Source organism: Papaver somniferum, chromosome 7 (assembly GCF_003573695.1).
Source record: "Papaver somniferum cultivar HN1 chromosome 7, ASM357369v1, whole genome shotgun sequence".
Lineage (NCBI taxonomy): Eukaryota > Viridiplantae > Streptophyta > Magnoliopsida > Ranunculales > Papaveraceae > Papaver > Papaver somniferum.
In genome coordinates, this window is record NC_039364.1 from 155,764,410 (window position 1) to 155,775,290 (window position 10,881).

The window sequence follows — 10,881 nt, forward strand, 5'->3', positions numbered from 1 at the left end:
GTACCGGCTCCACCGTAGTACTTAAAGCCACCTTTCCCTTTCCTTTCTCAGATTTTGAGCGGGTTTACCACCAGTCAGGGTGCCCAATCTTCTTGAAGCAGTTTTCGACAGTGTGTTTACTGTTTCCGCAATTAGTGCACTTTCCACCACTGTTCACGGAAAAAGATTGTTGCAACAAAGAATTATTCGTATATTTTTTTCACTGCCATAACAACTTAAGAAGAAGCATCTTGACTCATCATTGTACTACGAAGTATCTCACCTCTAATAGAATCATACACATCATCAAGACCTGCTAGAAACAAATAATCTCTTTCCTCATCAATTTCTTCTCTATGAATTTTAACTACATCTTCCAGAGTAAAAATAATTGGTTTTCGATAGTCAAGTTCTTTCCAAATAGTAGTAAGATCTGAAGAAAAAAAAATGTAGCCACTGGTCGACCCATTTTTTACGTAGTCATAGCCTTACGGGATAAATCATAAAGAATTGATTTGTTAGCACCTTCATAGTATCTATGAGACACAACGTCCCATACCTCTTTTCCAGATGGTAGGCGGATGAAAACATTCATTAATTCTGGTTATGTGGCACCAACAAGCCATCCTTTCACAAGTGAATCTTTCATAACCCATTCATCATACAAAACTCCTTGTTCAACAGGTTTTGAAGTAGATCCAGTTAAGTATCCCCATTTTCCTCTACTTGAGACAAACATAGTCACAATTTGGGACCAAAGGGTAAAGCTTTTATCATTCAATTTAACCCCGTAGGGAATTGAAATTGGTTCTGGAGACAACACCTTATTCGTCACTGGCGTAACAAGAGCACCAGTTTCATCATCGGTAGCCATAATAAAATGTTGAATATTACTACTTATTTGAAACTAGCAGTAAAGGCAAAGGTAAAACAAGATAGTATATTGGCTTACAAGTTTCAGTGATTTTCTAATGTTGAAAAACACGGCAAACAAACATACATCAGGGATTCAAGGAAAAGAATCAAGGGATAATTAATTTTCAGTCACGTCCTCAGTAGATCGAGGGTAACAACTTCAATTTTCACAAGTATGGAATATAAGCAAAAATGATCAGTGATATAAAGGATCACAAAGGATCAGGGAATATCATAAAGGATCAGTGATGTAAAGAAAGCAAAAAATGAAATGTTTTATCACAAAATATAAGAAAGACTTGATACGTTTAGGAAAAGCTTACTTGTCACCGTAAATAAGAGAGAGTAAAGAAACTTAAGGCAACGGAACGATCGATCAAAGTATAGAAGCACTCACTCTACTAAGAAGTACTCAGCTTCACCATGGAAGCTCTGATACCAACTCGAACTTAAGGTTCATGTTTATTATTTCATTGTAAATTCATTTCCAAAACAGGAGGTATATGTAGTCAACAAAGTAAAGAGAAGAAGTAAATAAAAGATAAGCCCCAACTGTAATTCGGTGGAGTATAGACAGAAAGCTAAATGAATGGAAGAATTTTATGTAAAGGCTAGGCTATCCTACTGACTATCTATGGTACGATTCAACACTCTTGACTTCACATTTCCGGTCATTTTCTTCAATTTGATATTTAAGCCGTCTAAAAGAGGGTTCGTTTTTTGGTTAAACACCACCGTAGATGTTGTGTTCTCGATACTAGCAGTTATAGCAGCTGTAGCAGCAATTCGACATATAATTATTGATGCCAAGACTTATCGTTTGTTTGTCAATGTGTATAACTAACAACTCTTCTGTAGTCTGAAATATAATCGTGTAATTTGCCTCTTTTTTTTTTTTTGTATTTCAAGGATCAATCTACATGCACTTATCTTTTGTTTCCGGAAGATGATTTTGAGTTCAATGAAACAAGTAATTCAATCATTGTGATATAGATGTTGCGCCAAATCCTGCGGAAGCGCTAGGTTTGCACTGCTACAAAGGTACCTCAGTATTGCCAATAACACACACACACACACACACACACACAAGAAGAACAAATATTTAACAAGGTTGAATCCTCAGGAAGGGATAAGCAATTTTATATATCACCGTATAGGTTGGAATATACAAAGCCTAAGCACAAAAGAAGATAACTCTTTTTAGTTCTGATGTGTTTTCTCTAGTTCTCTCTATGGCTATTTATACATATCAATAGGACTAGACACATTCCTTAACAAGGATTAATTTCCTACAGGTATAGGGTTTCCTAAATTAACTCTAAGAGTCAAACCTCTTAAGTTATTATACTTAGGACACTTATAATTGGTTTCCCAAACAACCTATATTTCCTAATCTAGTCCTTGACCATCCTACCAAAAATTCTCCACCTCGGATCATGCATTCATGCATGAAACGATCATTAGACAAAATCATCTCCATCTTCCAACGTCAATTGAACCATCGTTGGATGCCTACGTATCCTCAATAGGGATCAAACCTGACCGTAGTTCTCTCAAATGGCCTTGTTATAAGGCCTCCACCAGGTTCCTAATAACATCTGTTAGAGCATAACTCGGTTGAACCCACCAACCGTTGGTATGTCAAGTTTTATTGTCATATTTTGGTGAACCAAAAGTCATTTAAGAGTCGTTTGATTATGTACTAGAGTAAAACTTCGTATAGGTTAGCTTGAAAGTATTAGTATATGATACATTACAAGTATTGCGAGGACTTGAAGAAGTGAAGAAGTAAGGAGCTACAACGACAACATCATCCTTCCACTTGAGGTTAGTGATATTTGACTTGAACTGTTTCATTCCCTAACGTATCTTTCAAGTCGTGCATATTGAAAAAAAAACTGCGAAGCATGAACACTCTAGATAGACATAGTATTAAGGAATACAATACGAGGTTTATTTGCTTAACCATTAAACTTTGTATATAAGACATCGACATAATCGTTTGAATGCTATTGTGATTATGTATGGGTATGAGGTGAGGATTTCATCCTAGGAAACAATGTTCTACATGTGTTTTAAGGAAGTAAATTCATAAACTTGTTTTGTGAATCGAAAAGGAAATCGCCAGGCATTTTTGGTATTATTATTCATTGCATATCTTTTTAACTACCAATATGTGTGATAAGTATAACCGTTCATGATTTTTTATGATCTTGGTAGAACTATTCACAAAGGCCTGACTTTTGTATTGGTATGACTTTTATTAATGAAACCGATCTTAAGTAATCACCTGAGATGGTATGATCGATTTAATTTTTTGTGTATCACCAACACTGGGTAAAGGGGAACCGATCCTAGTAAGAGGTGCAACACATCACAAAGGGGAATCGATCCTTGTATGAGGCATAGCAAGTTTATAGAAGATAGGGGGAACCGATCCTATGAACATGTGCAACACGTTTTTAGGCAACGGGGAACTGATCCTATGTAAATGTGCAACACATATAAATTAGATACCATATATATGTGGGGAACCAATCCTAGTACCTAGTCAACCGAATTTTGGAAAGCTAGTGTGACTATGCACATTACTCACATGGAGGTAGAACCGAAACTTGTTTTGGTAGAACCGTGAAACCCATGTTTGTGATTGAGTGTTCTTAATCAATCACATAGTTCTTGAAAGTCAGATGAACCAATTATAAACTTGTTTGGAAGTGTGCCAAATCGGTTTCAAGATTGTAAGTATGAAAAAGGACTTACAAAGTAAAGATGTCGACATACTTTGAACATGTGCAGTAACGCTTATCTTTAATTGTTCAAAGATATTCCTTGATAGCTAAAGGATAGAAATCCCAGGTTCGAAATAAATAAGTTAAGAATCTTTTATTTAAGGTTTTTTTATCTTATATATGGAAAATGAGAATTAGTAATGTGCATTTTCTAATTAGAGATTTTCTAAGAGATTTTCGATTAATATTTTGGACAGTGCATTTGCAGGAATTATGAAAACCGAATTTGGAATTTATTGCATATCTTGAGAATATTTTCGGTTTTGAAAATTCCTCGGTGTCCAAACTTCCTAGTCTATAAATACTTGAAGTTTGCATTTCGAGCAAACTAATCCTTCGTAACAACAAACTTCCTCAGTTGTGTTGTTACTGGTGTAGCCGCCTATTCGGAGAGGAGAGTAACCTAATTAGGCGAAATCTCTTACGGATGCTCAATTTAAAGTCTTCTTTGGGATTGAGAAGCTCTAATAATACCGTTGGTGGGATCTTAGATAATTGCGGTTTATCTTTTGATTTCGATTGATTTGATTGACTAACGGTGGTTGAACTTTGATTGCACCTAGTTTGTTTATGCTTGAGGATCTTCTCTTCTGATATAAGATTCACTCAAACTACTAGATAGAAGTTTAGACATGGATCTTTATACTGTTTTTAGATCTAAAGACGATCTTGTGATAATCCATTGTTAACAGACTCCGTTCCGTGCGTGATTGATCACAAGCGATTCAAGTTATTGTGTGTAGGTGTTTATTGAATATCTAAGAAGATTTGAAGACAAAGAAGATATTGAGGATTTCTTATTTGGGTTTATAATATTTGGTGTGCATAATACTTGTGTCGATATGAGGGTTCAACTATAATCGATTTATCCTTGTGGTATTTTGATTGATTAGTTGTGTAGATCGGCATCAATACAATTCTTTGTGATTAAAAGTATTGATTGCAAAATCTTAACAATTACTTCGGTAGTTGAACATAAGATATATCTAAGAACCTGACAAAGGAGTTTATTAAGATAAACAATAGGAACCTTTGTCGAACTCATATCAGTTGGTTGAAGAGAGTTGAAACCAAATAGATTTGTTGTTCCTTTACTGTTTGGAATACGAACCAAAGGAATTGTTCCAAGTACGTGACTTATTTATAAGTTGGAGGCGTGGGAATACAGAAGGAATGATGAGTGCTAAAAAGTGCATATTTCTATATATTTTTCTTGGCATTTAACTCATCTTTTGTGCATTAATTCTACATTTTATCCCATATTCTGTATTTTCCTTGTTTTCAAGAATAAATATTTTTATTAACTAATTTTGCATTTTTAGGTACCAAATAAAGTTTGGATGACTTGCGGAGCGGAAAAGAGCAGAAAAGTAGTGAAAAGCCGGAAGAAATTACGCAAGGAAGCCGCGAAGAATGGTGCGCATAAGCCCAAAAGACTAGAAATGGGCTCAAGAAGGAAGAATTGCTCTTAAAGAAGATATGGGCTTGTCATACCCAAGGCCCAAAACCCTTACCCAAACCCATTTTCTATAACCAAAACCGCCTCCATTCTCAGCCGTCAGATTGGATCCAACTCATCATCCTACGGTCGCTCATTCATAGAGCATCAAAATCTGAAGTCTCTGCCAAACACCACAGCGCTTAAATTCCAAGCCTTCAGATTAGATTGTATTTGAATCCAACGGTCGCTTCTATGCATGTGCATCAAAATTAGATACTCCCGCTTTACACTACAGTACCTAACATCATCTAGCACCGTTGACTTTGTTGTATTTCACAATCCAACGGTCGAAGTGATTCATCTCTCATACCACCGTTAGATCTACCAACCATCTTCGCATCCAACGTCTCATCCTCGCTGTTCATCAACAATTGCTAAACCCGCCTAACACCCAAGTATCGAACACCTATACCCTTCAGCCAAACGCACCTTACCCAAATTCTCATCTTCCTCCTTCGAGCAGTCGAGCTCTGCTCCTGCCAACTCCACCATGTCCGCCACCACCACTGCCGTACCACCAAACGCCACTCCTTCACACCGTACACCACCACCAACTCCACTATAATAATTCCCCCCATATTCTAGCCATCTATCCTACCAATTTCTTTTCTTTTCTTTCTCAGAAAACCCTAGGAAAGAAATTGGTACAATAGATAGGGCTAGAGAAGAAATCAGAGGCATGGAGAGGAGCAGGAGACTAAGGAGAAGAATGGGTCGAAGTCAGTAGCGTGTAATCGCATCAATTTGGGTAAGAATTTACCAAACCCTAGTTCTGTCAATTTGGGGGTTTTTACATAAATCCTAATTAGGTTGAGATAGAGCATGGAGAAGATAAAGTGGGTGATATAGGGTAGGTAATTGAACCTAACTGTGATTTTCTGTCACATTAGGTAGAACCCTAATGTCTACTGTTTTGGGAATTTTTGGGTGAAAAGGGTGTAAACCCTAATTATGTAATTGGGTATAAAAAGGGGACTGTGGGTGTGATGTAAAGGCTTATGCCTGGATTAGCCAGTGTGTCACCCAAGAGCACTGGAATAGCCAGTGTCTCAAGGGTTAGTGTTTAATTTGCAACTATCTTTATGTTTATTCCATTACTCTTATTTAGTTTCAATTCAGTTCATGTTTTTGTTTTATGTCTTCTGTGTTTGTTTATGATCAGTTCAATGCTCTGTTTAGTAATTGTTTTGTTTTTGTTGCTGTTATGTGAGCTCACATGTGTATGTGTATAGCTAGGCTGAGATGATGCCTTAAGTCACTGTTAGTGGTGGAATGCTAGGTTATAATTCATGTAAATTGAGTTGATTGAGTAATGGAGGAATTTAGTGCTCAACTGTGCTTGTGATTGATTGTGCTGTCAAAAGACAGTCAATGCTAGGAGTAAACAGTTGAGAAAGCTTCTTCTCCTTCCATTCCATTTATGTATGCCCTGGAACATAGGCAGGCTTGAACCTTCACCTAGCTCCATTAGGGACAGGGATTTAACATAGAATTACACTATCTGGCTAGGTCACAAGGTGGATTCATAACCTAGTTGTGTTGTTTCTCTGTTTTGTATCTGTAATTTTGCTCCCCTGCCATTGCCCTTGGCTTAGGCCTTGGTTCCATTGTTCTTGTTTAGTTTCATTGTTCTGTCACCTGTTTTGTGTTTTGTATTTGTATCTGTTTTCTTGTGTTTTTTTGTTTTATCATCCATTGTCTCATTATTTCACTACCATCTTCATTGCCATTGTAAATTTGCATCCTTTTGCCCTGTGTTGCTTCCATGTATATACCATTGTCACTTTTTCTTTGTACATGTCATTGTAAATGCCATCCTTGGTCCTGTGTGATTTAGTGCCCTGTCTGCCTAGAGCCTGCTTTACCTTGTCTGCCTGAACAGCTCCTGCTCTCCCTTTCCCTGCTGAGCACCTGCCCTTTGCACTGCTGCTGCTGCAACTGAGCTTGGCTCAGCTAAGACCAAAGTTTAGTTCAAGGCCCAGCCACAATTCAGGTTAAGGCCTAAGGCCCAGTTCACTGTTACCAAGCCCAGTTCACATCAAAAGACCAAAAGCCCATAAGTTCACAGTCAATCCAAAAGCCCACTGAGCCCAAAACCATTTCATTGTTACAAAATCCCACTGAGCCCAAAACCATTTCATTGTTACAAAAACCCACTAAGCCCAAAGCACAATTAGAAGCCCAATAGCAATTAGAAGCCCAATAGCAATTTAGAGCCCAAATAGCTAGAAACTTCAAACACTCCCAATCTCTGTGGATCGACCCGTACTTGCACGAGCTACAACTGACGACCGTGCACTTGCGGTATTACTGTAGGCCCGTTTTCATTTCACTTCAATTTTATACGCTTTCCCGGGCCCACCAAGAACCTGACAAAGGAGTTTATTAAGATAAACAATAGGAACCTTTGTCGAACTCATATCAGTTGGTTGAAGAGAGTTGAAACCAAATAGATTTGTTGTTCCTTTACTGTTTGGAATACGAACCAAAGGAATTGTTCCAAGTACGTGACTTATTTATAAGTTGGAGGCGTGGGAATACAGAAGGAACTAGGTGAACTATAGGTTTAGTTGCTTTGTCTCAACTATACGAAGTTAGGTTTGATTTTATATAGCGGCTTAATCCTGAGAGTATTCAATCCTGGACAAGGTCCCGGGGTTTTTCTGCATTTGCGTTTTCCTCGTTAGTAAAATCTTGTTGTGTCATTTACTTTTATTTTCCGCAATTATAATTGTCTTTATTATAATTTAAATTACATCGCACAAACATTAATTCCTATTTACTTGATAACAATCCTATTGAGTTTGGTTAAGTCCGAACCTCTTATCAAGTAAACATACTTCGTTGTTGTATTGTCTCGATCTTGTATCCATAGACGATTACACGAAGTGTGAACCGATTATTTGCATTGTCTCGACTCAGTCCATAGAAAATCACTTTCGGAGAAAGGACTTGTAGGTGGAAAAGTTTTATATTGAGGTATATTTGGGTACCCTTATCTTTTCAATTAGTACAAGAGCGGGCAAATATGAAAAGATCTAACAATCTGTGTTTGGTGCGATCCAACCTATAAGATATGAGTCAAAATAAGAAAAGCAAAGGTAAACTAATGAAGAACTCAATTAACGTATGTCAAGATAATGAGAATAACATCTCAGACAAAGTCAATGGAAATTGGTCTCGAAAGTCTGTTCGAAAGTCAAAGAAAAAGTCTATGCCTAATGACTCAATTGCGTATCAGGTTACTGAGCATAAAAGAATGAGTTCAAAACTCAAGAAACATGTTTTGGATCCAACTCCAATTCCCAGTGAAAAATCGTTTGAAAAGAGATTCGATTCACTAGTCTGCCCGAGTTCTGTATTTAGTAAGATGATGGAAAGATTCTTCAAACATGTCGAAAACTTTTCAGAAAAGGGAAGAACCATTGACAGTCTAGATGATGTCATAGAACTTATTGTTAAAACGAATGTAAGAATCTGTGAAGGAAAGCGAGATACACTCAGTCTTCAAAATAACCTGATCGATTATGAGGAACAAAGATTGGGATTATGTAATAAAGTTCATCAGTAGACTATAGAGTGTGAAAATCTTACTCATTCGCTGGAATACTCACAAATAAGGAATAAAATCCTTATTGAAGATCTTCTTACAAAGACATGTCGAAAGGTATATCTAGAAAAGTGTTTAGAAAAATATTTCCAACAAGGAATGGATACCTTAAGAGGACATATAGAATATCTTGAATAAGAAACATTATCAATTTGTCAAATGAAAAATCTTGATCATACGGGTTCAAGATCAGAGAACATTCCATCCCGGGCACATGATATAATTGAAGATATTGCATCTAGAAATTCTCCTAACCAAGGGGATGGGTTCAAAACAAAAGAAAAGGAACATGATAATGCTCCTAAGGAAAAGGAGGAAGAATTTCCTCGAAAGGTATTTGATGGGGTATATCACCTCATCCTAATGCTTAATCGCATTAGAATGTGCATCCTTACAATGCCCAATCTTCGGATATAAGGAGGCACATATACCTGGGCTATCAGAATCCTACTGATATCTCTTATTCAACATAGAGAGAATACACGATATACCTTAAGTATGCTTTTATTATCCTTATGTGTAGAAAGGTTGTCTTATAACAACTCGTCTAAAAAGGATTTTGTGCAGTTGTCTGAAGTATCTCTTGATACTGTTCTTGAAGATAATTTCTTTTTGGAGAAAATTGTGTTTCTGTAACACATTAGATGCGAAAATCTTTTCAAATATGATCAGAATTATTTATTTAAGGATGATATCTATGTTTGGTATGTGTTAAAGGTATTTATAGTATATATACTCAACTTGTATGAGAACTTATACTGAAGGATATTCTCTCAAACCAGATCTCAAGCAAATCTTCTGAAAGCCTTGAGTAGAATGACTTCTAAGGAAACTATTCATCTTGATGATACCTTCAAGAAATCTGGTTGTGAAGACATCAAAAATGAAAAAGAAGATATGACTCATCTCCTTGTCCAAAACAGTTTGGATGCTAAGATTGATATTATCAATCTACGTCAAGTCCTCTTCAGTACTATTGAAACTCATCATAGACAGGCAGCACTACTAAGAACTGTTATCTGTAACCAAAGAAAGTTGATTAAACTTGGAATCGGTAACAGGGAGTATGCTCATAATATTAGTCGAAAGGTTAATGCTTTGGACTGTGAACATAATCAAGGTACTGTGTGCAGAATCTAAGATATCAGTCGAGATGTTGTTGATGAAGATCCTGAAAAATTTGAGGAAATTGAAGATGATCTTTGAGAAATCTACAAGGAAAAATAGACAGTAGTTTTTGATTATTTCAATAAAGTCTATTATGAATAAAACTATCTTCTTATGAATAAAATTATTTGATTTATAATTTTTCTTGTGATAGTTTTTGATTTACATAGCGTGTGCTTGAATGCTTTATCTTATTGCTATGTATGTTTATGGGATGTTTGATTTTGGTTTTCTAACCTTGACATTCGATCTCATAATGTTGTGAACCCTTACGGTTTGGGTGACTTTTTGGTTTAGCATGATTAAGTTCTAGCCCATGTTGGTAGGATTTATCAAAGGATCATGAGGGGTTCCTATAGAAACGATATGTGAAAAAGTCACAATATGTTGAATCGGTTTTGGTTTAGAATAAAAGCATATGTGTTTCGGAGGTTTTCAACTTGTGCTTGCAATAGTTAAAAACCGGTTTTCAACCTTTCTATGGTAAAGGTTGGTTGTTGTTATTCTTTTGTTTTTGCATAAGGATGACAACATAATGATATTTCAATATCAATTCTCCCTGGAAGAAGATGCAAACATATTGGATAAGTGGATGCGAAATTTGAGGTAACGACTTTGTTAGTTAATCGTTTTCCTATTTAAGAAAAGCTTGATTTTATTGCGTATATTTAGTGCTTTTGCTTAAATAAATTTCGGTACAATTGATGTTTTATTCCATTATTTGTGTATGGATGTATGTGTGATTCAATTGGTTCTGGTTAAGAAAAACTTTTGTTATCTTGCTTTATTATTTGATATCAATTGTTTAGGCTTACAAAATTATGGTGCAATTGCGGTACTTTAATGTCTATGTTGTTTCAATTGCTTCCGGTTGAGGTGAATAATTATGCAAGTTGATTTATTTGGTTTGTATGAAT